The 11,609-nt window shown below is 42.7% G+C and overlaps 1 pseudogene; it reads right to left on the bottom strand.

The window, feature by feature from the left end:
* Positions 1 to 487: 487 nt before the first annotated feature.
* On the bottom strand, positions 488 to 2,927 carry LOC124687815 (annotated as a pseudogene).
* Between the last annotated feature and the right edge of the window lie 8,682 nt (positions 2,928 to 11,609).

Raw genomic sequence — 11,609 nt, 5'->3', positions numbered from 1 at the left:
TTCATTGAGGCCCACGCGAACAACACCGACAGGAGGAGGCGCCTCTTCTGGTTATTGTTCGCGGCTTTGACCTGGACCTTATGGACTGTGCGTAACAAGATGGTGATAGAGCATATCTTTCTTCGACGCGCTTCTGACTATGTCTACAATTTCTTGGCTTTGTTGCAGCAGTGGTACCGTTGTGTAGACAGCGGAACAAGGAGCGTCTGAATGGCATGTTAGAGGATCTTCTTGCGGCGGCTCATCGCATTCTAAGCCATCCAGCCTCTGAGTTGCCCTTTGTCTTAGGGTATTATCGTTTGGATTTTTTGTTCTTCTTTCGGGCATGTTGTGTTGTGGCTCCAGCAACAGACCTTATGGTGATCGTTAGTTCTTGTTTCAGCCTGTACTTAAAACTGTATAGATGTGGTTGCTTTATTTATAAAGCGGGACAAAAACTTATTTCAACAAAGCAGTGTAAGCAATCTTGAACCCATATTACACTTGAAAGTCTTTACAGACACTACATAAACCACACTAGAAGTACTTGAGAACTCGAAGCATGCATGCTTGACTCGAAGTGCTTCAGTCTTCTTCTTCCACCGCGAAGTCCGGCTCCATGGGTTTCCTGAGCAACTTGCCGTCGCAACTGTAGCGACGGCGCCTGACGCTTCCTCCCGGCCACGCCTCGCTGCCGCCCTCGCGTATCCTGAGCTCCATCGACGCGCGTCGCCGCTTGTGCCGTCGCCACGCGGCCTGTATGAAGCATGCGGCCCAGGTGCGCCACTGGTGGGAGTAGAACCGAAACCTGTGGCGGATGCGCGCGCTGTGTAGGCGCCGGAACTGCGAGGCCACGAACCGGAGGTCGTCGGCGACGAGCGCGAACGCCTCGACCTCGGATACGGCGCGCACGGTGCGCGTGGACCTCGGCAGCGCCTCGGCGGGGCGCGGGTCCAGCGCCCACGTCAGCAGCTCCTCCCCGCAGAACTCCCCGCTCCGATCCGGCACGAGTTAAAGAACCCGGACCTCCCGCCCTGCGTGGTGTTGGAGTCGAGGTGGCCCCTGATGATGAAGAGCATGGAGTCGACGGGATCCAGCTCCCGCACCAACCGCGTGCCCCGCGTGTAGAGCGCCGGCCGCAGCCGCTCGCAGATGGCCTCCAGCATCCGCTCGTCCATCTCGTCGAACAGTGGCACCCTCCGAACCAGGTCCAGGCAGAGATGCCGCTTGATGTCACGGCGGATGTCCATGGGGAGATCCTCCAGCAGAGCCTCCTCGTCGACGCCGCGGGTGGCCACCCACTTGTACTGGTGGTATCTCCTGACGCACTCCTTGAGCGGCCGCGGGATCTGCCGGTGCTGCATCCACCGCTCCATGTCCGTCCGCTTCGTCCGCCACTCCTCCAGCCGGACCATCGTGGCCTGGAGGTAGGACTGCATGTTTCCGATGAGCAACGCGAAGAGCACAAGGCCGAGGACGCCGATGACGATGGCGAAGCTGATCTCGCCGATGGACAGGCTGGTGGAGAGGTTCTGGCCTAGGCAGCTGAGGTTCTTGAGCCCCCACCAGAAGCAGTAGAAGTACTTGTGCGTGAAGGAGGCGGTGGTGAGCTTGGCTTCGAACGCCTCGGCGTAGATCCCGAACGGGTAGAAGCCACTGTTGCTGGGAGCGCAGAGGGTCGTGATGTTGGTGAGCGCGTACCAGATGGTCCTGTTGCTGCTGCTGCTCACGGTTCGGCAGTCGAAGAAGCGAGGCTGGCACGCCGGGGCCTCCAGGCGGCACGCCTCCATCCAGCACGCCTCCTGCCTCTGCACCGAGAAAAGGTACCAGAGCGCGCCCAGCACGTGGCTGGCGAGCATGTAGAGTATGAGATTGTAGGCGGCTCCGGCCCAGGCGTTCTCCGTCATCACCCCCGTCGCCATGACGATCCGCCTCGTGAGCGGGAAGATCTGGAGCAGCCGCGGCAGGTACTGGAAGATGATGCTGAAGCGGAGGACGTTCTTCCTGCTGGCCGTCGCGGAGTACTCCCTCAGCCTCGGCACCACGGACCACACCACCAGCTGCGGCAGAGGCAGCGCCGCGAAGAGGTCGAACCAGAAGGCCCAGGCGAGGTACCTCCTGGCGATCTGGTATGGGCTGATCACCAGCTCCCCTCTGCCGAACACCCGCGACGACGGCGCGATGAAGGCCGTGCGGAACCGGAACAGGATGTTGACGGCGTAGAACACGTCCAGCAGCGACCGGATCATGGACAGCGTGAGCGCCAGAGAGTAGGAGAACTCCACGCACAGGTCACGCCGCGTGCCCGTCAGGTACAGGAACAGCGGGTCCACGAACAGCGACGCCAGGCACGCCGCCAGGAACACCTTGTGCCACAGGTGGATCACCTCCCCACGAGGGTCCAAGAAGAAGTACAAGCGGTTCTGCTGCTCGCCGCCGTGCACCAGCGACTCGAACTCCTCCGAGAACGCCCGCGACAGCGGCCTCTCCTTTCGCTGTTTCTGATCAGGGGAGGCAGCAGAACCTCCCTGCCGAAACCAGCTCCGTGGATCATGGGATTTCCTGCGCTTCTTTCCCGTTTGTTGTGCTAGGCTCTCCAAACTAGGGCTCGTCCTCAAGTGCTGCACGTCGGCGTCCTTCTGAAACCTGCTCAAACATGCAACGCAGAGCTACAAGAGATTAGTTCTATATGCCGCCATGTAGAGGACACATGATCGTCCAGGATGATCAGCGGTATGTCAGTGTGTATCAATGTCTATGAGGATGATTGTGAAGACGCGTGCTCACCTGACAGTCCGTGAAGCACCGGATGCCATGCTAGTGTTCTTTGACTGGCATGCATAGGTGATAACTGCAAACCAACAGTATATAAGCAAATACCGGCTGGTAGCCTGGTAGGACGTGGATACAGGCATGCCGTGAGGTCGTCTTCCTCAGCTGCCGGGAAGAGAGTGACCGCAACACCCTGCTCAGCCATAAGAATCAAAAGGTCATCTGCAATTTGTCCCAAAATGCAGGGATCTTGTGAGTCTACTTATAACCTACTAGTACAACCGCAAGAGGAGACTTTTATATATGGAAAAAGTCAAAATATGGATAAACACCAACCGTACGTTGTTACCTGTGCGCATGTGATTGTGTTATCTACTTGATGCTCTTCTTTGAGGCTGTTTTTTTTTTTTGCGGTTGTGTGTGTTCATGCATGCTCATTCTTCATGTTTACCATTTGTCACGGTTTTGCTAATACTTAGTGAAGATAATCAGTTGAAAGTCTTAGTCGACCGATCGAGTTGTATACAAGTTATCAAGTTCAATTCAAACTTGCAAAAATAATCCGTCTAGCATTTTTTTTCCAAAGGTACAATTAAGCATAGAATTTTTAATATACACACACGCACACCCACACACACACACGCACATCTGCACACGCACACGCACACAAAAATGAAGTGCCAATGTGTAGAAAATAAAATAGTGATAAGAGATTTGTGAGCAGCACATCCGTAAATACTCTTTACCCTAAAGCGAGGTGACAAGAGCCTCTTGGTCCAACCATTGTTTCCACAACCGCAAGTAACAACATTTATTAATTATATAAATGAATAAATACCAAAGAATCTACTCCACTTTAGGAGCAACCTACTAAGAGTATTTCTACTCCACTTTAGGAAATACATACCGTGAGTATAATATCTAAATTGGAGCAACCTACTAAGAGTATTTCTCTCAACATGCAAGATGTCCACCTCATCAATCATCTCTAGCCAATACTAGGCTGCCATGTGTCTTCCCACTAACATGTTTCTATCAACGTGCAGCTCCACGTTATCATTCTTTTGCTAACAATTTAAACAACATAATTATGGAAAATCAATGCTAATGCACAAGTAGTTTCATGCTGGCAACAAAGAGACGCTTCTCCCAAAACACAAATGCTCCATTTAAAAAATAATCAATGCTAACTATTGGCGCAGCCACCATTCATCTCCCACAAGAGAGGTGCATTCGGTTCAGTTCTCCTAATATTGGTGCTTCCTTTGTTTCTGATTTTATCGTGCTAATTACTAACCACAACATCTACAGACGAAGCGTCGCCATCCTGGCTGGATGTCTGGTACTATATATTCCTCTCCACTCACCACATATCTTGCTAGCTATGTTCATCCGGATATCTCCTGTTCGTTTTATTAAATTCGGTTTTTTGTTTGTGTTGCTGATTGACAAGATATAATTTATTTTCGAATCCAGGTAGGTCTTCTTGCCCATTTCCAAGCACCATATCACGTGAGGCCTGAGTTGTGCTTCGAATTGGATGGCATAGTCCCTATGGTGGCTGATTGTTTCGTGCATTATCACTGCATCCATCGATGTGTCATGTCTGGTTATCTCAACATGTACGCAGTGGTCATCCAGTTCACTTAGCACCTGTTTCCATGGCTCCGCATCTCTATGGCCAGGTGAGATTCAGGCATTTCCTTTTATGATATCTTCTAGGAGAGGTTCAGGGATATTTGATTAAATCTTATATTGGGCTTCAGGTTGGGAATTTCAGGCGAAAGATGGAAACCTAATTAGTGTAGCTTTCGTAGACAGATACGGAAATACAGAATCCATAACGAGAATCAATGCTGCGTGGGTTACACGCCTCGGTTCTTATGTTCAAATTGTAGGATCAAGTTTTTTTTGAGTCAGGTACAAACTATGTAGTATGTGTGAACTGGGGCAGAGCTAGAAGACAACGTCAGAGTTAGCATACTGTCAGGATGCGTCTATAACTCAATGTATAGAGGAACGTACAAGAGCTCTACTAATTTTGGTAGTTTCTGTTAAATCTCATTTTGTAAGGATAATTATAAACCAATATCTCTATTTGGTGCTAGCAACAGAAACTAAGACCCAACTTGGTTCTTGGGACTGATAGGAATTGGAGGTTTGTGATATAATTGTAAAATAAACATAGAGCAGCAATATGTTGTAAGTTGTTAATATCAAATTCTCAGAATTATTAACCATGTCAAACACGTCTTTGTTTAACCTACGTGCTTCAGTATTTCTCTGCACAAAAGAGCATGTTTGGTGGCCCAAATTCGTACAAACAATTTTGCTCTTTTTGTTCATTGTGGGCATAACATGGTAATATATGTTTACAGGATGAAAAATGGCACAATATGAGATCTAATAGACTTGGGTCCTTGGCTATTAACAAATAAAAATCCCCCAAGAATTATTTTTGATTGTTCCTTTTGTGAGCAAAATGTCCGTAACTAATTTCCGCAGCAACGCGCGGGGTATCATCTAGTTAAGCTAGATAATTGTGCCGTTGATCCCGAGTGAATCACTAAACACGTACTGTTACTTTTCTCTTTCTGTCACTAAGGTTTCACGGTAGCACGCTGTTCTCCCCTCATCCAGCCTCTTCCCTTGATCGATCTGATAGACATGTATACCTGCAGATCATCGAATCGAGACAACAAGACAAAGATACAAGATTACAAAGCTCATATTCAATTATTACACATATTTATGAGATTAGATGCATATAAACGCTGCGAGGATTCACCCCAACCCGCAGCTCGCGGGGACAACTCACTCATAATATCAAGATCAAAGATAAAAAAATATTGTTGCAAATACTTGAATTGAAATCACAATATTCTTACGATGGTCGCTAATTCTCAAGGAGATCTCTATTACGTACAATGGTGATGGCTATGGCTATGGAGGAGATGTGAGATGAAATGGATGAACTATGGTGGTGGATCTCATTCGGTGTAGTGTAGATGGATCTGATGAATGGTGGCTCTGTTTGGCAACGAATGACTCTTTTTTTGGCGTCGGTCCCTTCATAGAACTTATAGGGTTTGACCTCGGGAAGGTTGCGGCACACCGTACGGGAGGACGGTACGGGCAGGGCTTGCCCGTACCGATGTCCGCTAAAGCTTCTGGAACCGCCTTTCGACGTTTGGTCAACTTTGTTGTATTTGTGACGTGATTTTCTTCAGTTATTGCAGATCTATTTGCCATTATGACGTTATTTCCTGCACACCATTCAAAGATAGAAGATAGTGCATATATTTGCAATAATTAGTCATTAATAACACATTGAGAGGGAAACTTAGTCAACTTCTTGACATAGCTAAAGGTTTAAACGTGAGAAAAAGTGGCATATTTCACAGCCATCAGTGACGTATGTTGATTCATAGCTTCGTCTCATGAGGAAGTGTACCATTGAATTCAATGATTACATTGCCAAGTAATTTCATGCCAAGAAGGGGCTAAGGCAATTCGGCCCATTATCACCAGTGTTATTTAACATAGTGGTTGATATGCTAGCTTTTATGATTGAATGCGCAAAGTCTGATGGACAAATTGAAGATGTGTTTCCACATCTGTGTAATATCCCAGGATTTGGGGTTACAAAAAGAGAGGAAACAGATATGTGCATTGCATTTATGCATAGAAAATCTGGGTAATTTTCGTACTTTCAAATAAAACTTGTCACAGTGACTGAACTTTCACTTGAGTTGATGGAATTGAAGTAGATCATCAAGTGAAGTGCTATAAACTTCCATGTTAGCTTTGCTAAAACCTATTTTGGGTAAAAGTGATTTGATCTATGGGTTAGATCAAATGGCACGTGAATTAAAATAACAACCCATTATGTAAGAATCAAACTCTAAATTATTAACACTCAAACATTTAGTAACTACCTTTGTGTACAATTAAATTCACTTCTAAACTTATTATCAAATATGGTAAACCACAAGGTTTTAAGTGCATAATAGCCACACATTCTTAATTGAATCATAACTTATTAAATATGTGGAATATCACAAAACTAAATTTATTTACATTACGAATTATAGTTCAAACTATTTGAATAAAATAAACTATGAGTATTTTGAAACTCATAGGATCATGCCTAGGTGGAATCAAAAACAAACATCCAAAAGTTATGCATAACCATCAATTTTGATATTTTGACCACAATTATAAGATAAAGCCAATCATATATGATATAGTGTACTATCCGCAAGTATAAAACCATCCACAAGATATTTAGTAACAAATGCCATTTGGCTATGAGAGGATAATACCCATGCCACATAGGATGCAAATATCTACATAGCTTGCATACTAAGCAATGCCACTTAAATGATTGCTACGGATGAGAGCATCACAACCAAGCACCTTAAAACTCGAATTAAAACATGAGTCATCTACCTAGGTGTCATGATACTAGAGCATGCTCAAGCCTATAAAAGGATCCTCCCACATTATCCATTTCATCATCTTGTACCATGATACAAGCAAACCAAAGAATTGACCCCCTCCATACCTTAGATAGGACCAAGATGAAGCATCTAGGAGGTGGAGGCATACCACAACAAGCAGGTTTATCAGAATTCCTAAAGAACAAGATACAAAATATACCAAGGTGGAATTCCTAGGTAGACCATATATTTAGATGATCACATCATCATTTCTTGAGTAGCCCCTAGGTTATAGTCCAAGTCCTTGTTGAGTGAGTGAGGCAACTGATATAACCATAGCCAGATCCTTCTAGTGATACTTTAGGAAGCCCATACCATGATCATCACAATTTGGTAATGATCAAAAACCCCTTAGAACTTTAAGTAAGAATCTATTGAAGTAAGTTGATCATGTATAATGCATGATCATGTTTTGGAGATATAGGAGTACAAGTTAAACCCTACTGTGATAAGCAGATATCATCCACCACATGAAATCATAGGGAGAATACTATCAACCCTAAACCATCTCCAATATCTTGAGTAGAGAAACAATTGAAGAATATCAAAACCTTGTTTAACCAAGCACTTGTGGCCATACTAACTATATTTTGAGATAAACATCCTATCAATGGTTAGGAAGAGCAACCCTATCCAATTTAACATGGTGTCAACTCACACCTAGAACCAATGCCCACATCCCAGCCTTAACTTGTGAATCACTTGGTGATCATAAGTAGAACCCTATAACCACACATCATTTCCAACTTATGCTTCAATGGGTAAGCATAAGGAAAACTCTAGTACTAAACCTCACAACCAAATCTCAATAGTATGCTTAATTGTTCATATTTAGAAATAAAAATAAGCATATCATCTAAGGGACCAAATTCACAAGTGTTATATAACCCAAAAACCCCATTATGAGAAAATGTATGCCCTATGAGAGAAACAAGATCTATTCTAAACATTTTAAGCCAAGGTTTAAGAAAACAATACCAAAGACTTTGGAATAAACCTAAACTAGTCTCCAAGTCTTTGGGAATAATACAACACATGAAATAATGCCCTAAGATCATTTCCTTGAACAAGAAACCAAGTAATAAGGTTTGTCTTGAAAATAATTGCCATGTAATACAAAATAAAACCTAACGTATCATTAGGGAAATATTCAAGTATTAACAAAAGTATTTTAATACTACAAGATGAGAAAGATAAAAAAATCCTATTCTGATACATATGGGAAATTTTGCAATATGTATAATAGGGGGACAAATGCACATATAAACATTATTACTAGAATACCATACCCTACTAGATACTTCTATTACATTTTAGAGTTAAGTCACAAATTTAAAATAACCCAAACAGAATTGAATCCAAAAGGAGAGGGAAATGAAATCATCTCAATTAACATTTGTGCCTACTTCAAATATTAAGTTGCTATCAATACAAATCCTCCTGGAATAATTCTAATATAAATAAAGGTCTGGAAATCATTTTCAATACAAATCAACAGAATCCACACACTCAAGTTACTCCAAATCAAATTTGAATTCAATTGGAATTTGAAAATAGAAAGAGAAAAGAAATAGAAGTGGAGAGAGAGAGCGAATCCAGCTGGGGCAGGCCAAGCAACAACACATGCTAGCCCACCGTATCAGCCCAAGTAGCCCAGTAGCCAGCCCAGCCCAATCCAAATACCGTCTCAATATAACCACATAAGCCAAACCACATCATCTTCTTCCCCGAGCTCGACACGCCGGTGAGCAAGATCTTCCACGTCCCGCCGCCGTTCTCGACCAACACGGACGCCATCGACCATATCAAAGGAAAGTACAAGCTCCACCGCGTCCGTCCTATCCGAAAACATCAAGATTCCCGCTCAAAACTATCACCAACATCGCCGAGCATCTCGGCCAAACGTCATCGTCGTGCCGTCGCTATAGACCATCAATAGCTCTATATAACAGCGAAGAGGACCGTCGTGAAACCCTAATTTTTCGCCGCCTTTCACATATCTATCTAGCTCTCTCTATCTATCACCATAAACCACATTCTATCGCCGGAGTCGTGGAAGAAGTCGACGACTGGAGGCACCCTGAAGCATGTAGCATGGTCGAGGAGGAGCGCCTCGTCGTGTAGATCATCTGGGAGGAGCCCAGCATCAAGGGGAGGGCATAGCTAGGTGAATTTAGCGGTTCCCTTTCTCCTGCCATCACCGGTAATGGCAAAGTGGAGCTCGTCTCCATCCATGATTCACTCCGACGACCATCTAGGAAGGATCAGGGTGAGCCTCCGCGTCTCCAGCAGATTCTATCGCATCCTAGGGCCGCCAATAGTTCGGTTTTGAGATCTCGCCATAGTTGCGCCGCCGCAGCACTGCTCGCTGTCACCGTTTCCGGTGACCATTGGTCACTAGCGCCGCTCATTCGTCTCACCACATCGGGGCGGCTCGAACGCGCGTGCCCATAGGGTCGCGGGAGCCTTGTACCGTCGGCACCATCACCGCCCCGCTCGCCGGTGACTAACTCCTCTATCCTGTCAATTTTGACTTGGTCAGTGCCACGTTGTCGTTGAGGTGCCATAGACCGCACCTGCCAATAATATCTGAAACTTTGCAAATGCATATAAAATTTATTTCAACTCAGAAAAATACAAATGAGATATCAAAATACTCATTAAAATAAAATCTATCCAATAAAAATATAATATGAATTTTTATTAAAATGCAAAATTAATTATTTAACCTTTATTATTTAAGCCTTTTCTTTTATCCAAAATTTCAAGAAAATTCAACAATTAGTAAAACTTCCTAAAATAAATAAAATCCATTTATTAAATAATTAAAACGTAATTCTCTTTTATCATATTAGCATCAATATTATCTTAGGGGAATTTAAAATCCTAAATTGCATTTACCTTATTAATCCTTTCTTTTAAATGATAAAAAGAAAATAAGATAAATGCCAAACTCAATAGTAACTTGAACTTAAGATTTATTTTTTTAACTTCAACATTACTCAACAAATGTTTTCTCAACAATGGTTGGACAAATAGGAAACCCTAGTTCCATTATGAATAAAATTATAACTTCATAATTTTATGTGAAACTCTAAAACCTTAGGACTGATGAAATGTGATCATATTACCTTCACTTTCATTCATGTATTCATAATTAGAAACTCAATACATGTCCATGTTATCGTAAAATAAAAGAAGCTTTATTACTAATAAGTTGGTATTTCATGTATTCATACTAATAAAACCTTGATGATCAAGTAGGACCAATTAAATGTAAACCCTAGTTCCTATTCTCAAAGTCGTCATCCTTAACTATGATGGTTTAGTATCAAACCATTGTGATCCACCTTAATAGCAACGAGGTCCAGTATTTTACATCACATACCCATACCCAACTAAACCTATAAGAACTAAATATTTATGAACCATCTTGTTTAGGCACCAATTATTCCTTACTTAGTGAATCTAGAGCAAACCCAAGAAACCATAAGCTTTAATTGAAATACTTCTTATTACTTAAGTAATATGTTCTTCAAAAGTTATTCTTTTAAAGTAAATAAAAAATAGTCATCAACCATGCCTAATAGGACCTATAGACAATAGATGTCTATCGCCAGTAAGATATAACCAACCATGATAGCAACCATGTATAATAAATTGCTTAATATGCTCATGATTAACTAAACCATGCAACCATTACATGACTAGGAACTCGATCTTGTTTGTAAGATCCATCTAATACCCACTTGGGAAATTCAACTAGGAATCATAATAAACCTTTGGAGTAAGAGGCTATTATTGGAAATACTTATTATTCCTTAAGGAACTTGTTCTTCAAAAGTTATTATTTTGAAGTATATAACAAGTAATCATTAGCCATGCCTTATAGAACCTAAAACTAAAAAATATTCTTCACATGTTAAAATTGTGACAATTGTTATGATTGTATGTTCCTACATTGTTATGATTTGTTATACAACTCATTAGCAATAGCCAACTAACTAAACCCTAATAAGAACCTTGTTTGTGGAACCACTCTAAAAGTGTAACACACCCTCAATATATCATCACAACTCAATAATTCCTAAATCATCGGGGTTAGGTTACGCTTAGGACGATTGCATCTCATACTTATGCATTATAGCATATTTGACAATCTTTTAAACATTGTCCTTACCGGACAATGATGCTATTTTAAAAATTGGAGTTATCCCGTATCGAAGTCCTTGCCTGCATAATATTGTAGTCAAGAAATGCAAGTTCATCGCTTGCTCATGTCACCTTGATTATTTTTACCAAATTACTTGCAAAGTATTATACTTATCACTCCTGCATTTAAAATCAAAGTATTAT

This window comes from Lolium rigidum, chromosome 2 (assembly GCF_022539505.1).
Source record: "Lolium rigidum isolate FL_2022 chromosome 2, APGP_CSIRO_Lrig_0.1, whole genome shotgun sequence".
Taxonomy (NCBI): Eukaryota; Viridiplantae; Streptophyta; class Magnoliopsida; order Poales; family Poaceae; genus Lolium; species Lolium rigidum.
This window is presented reverse-complemented; position numbering and strand designations above follow the sequence as displayed.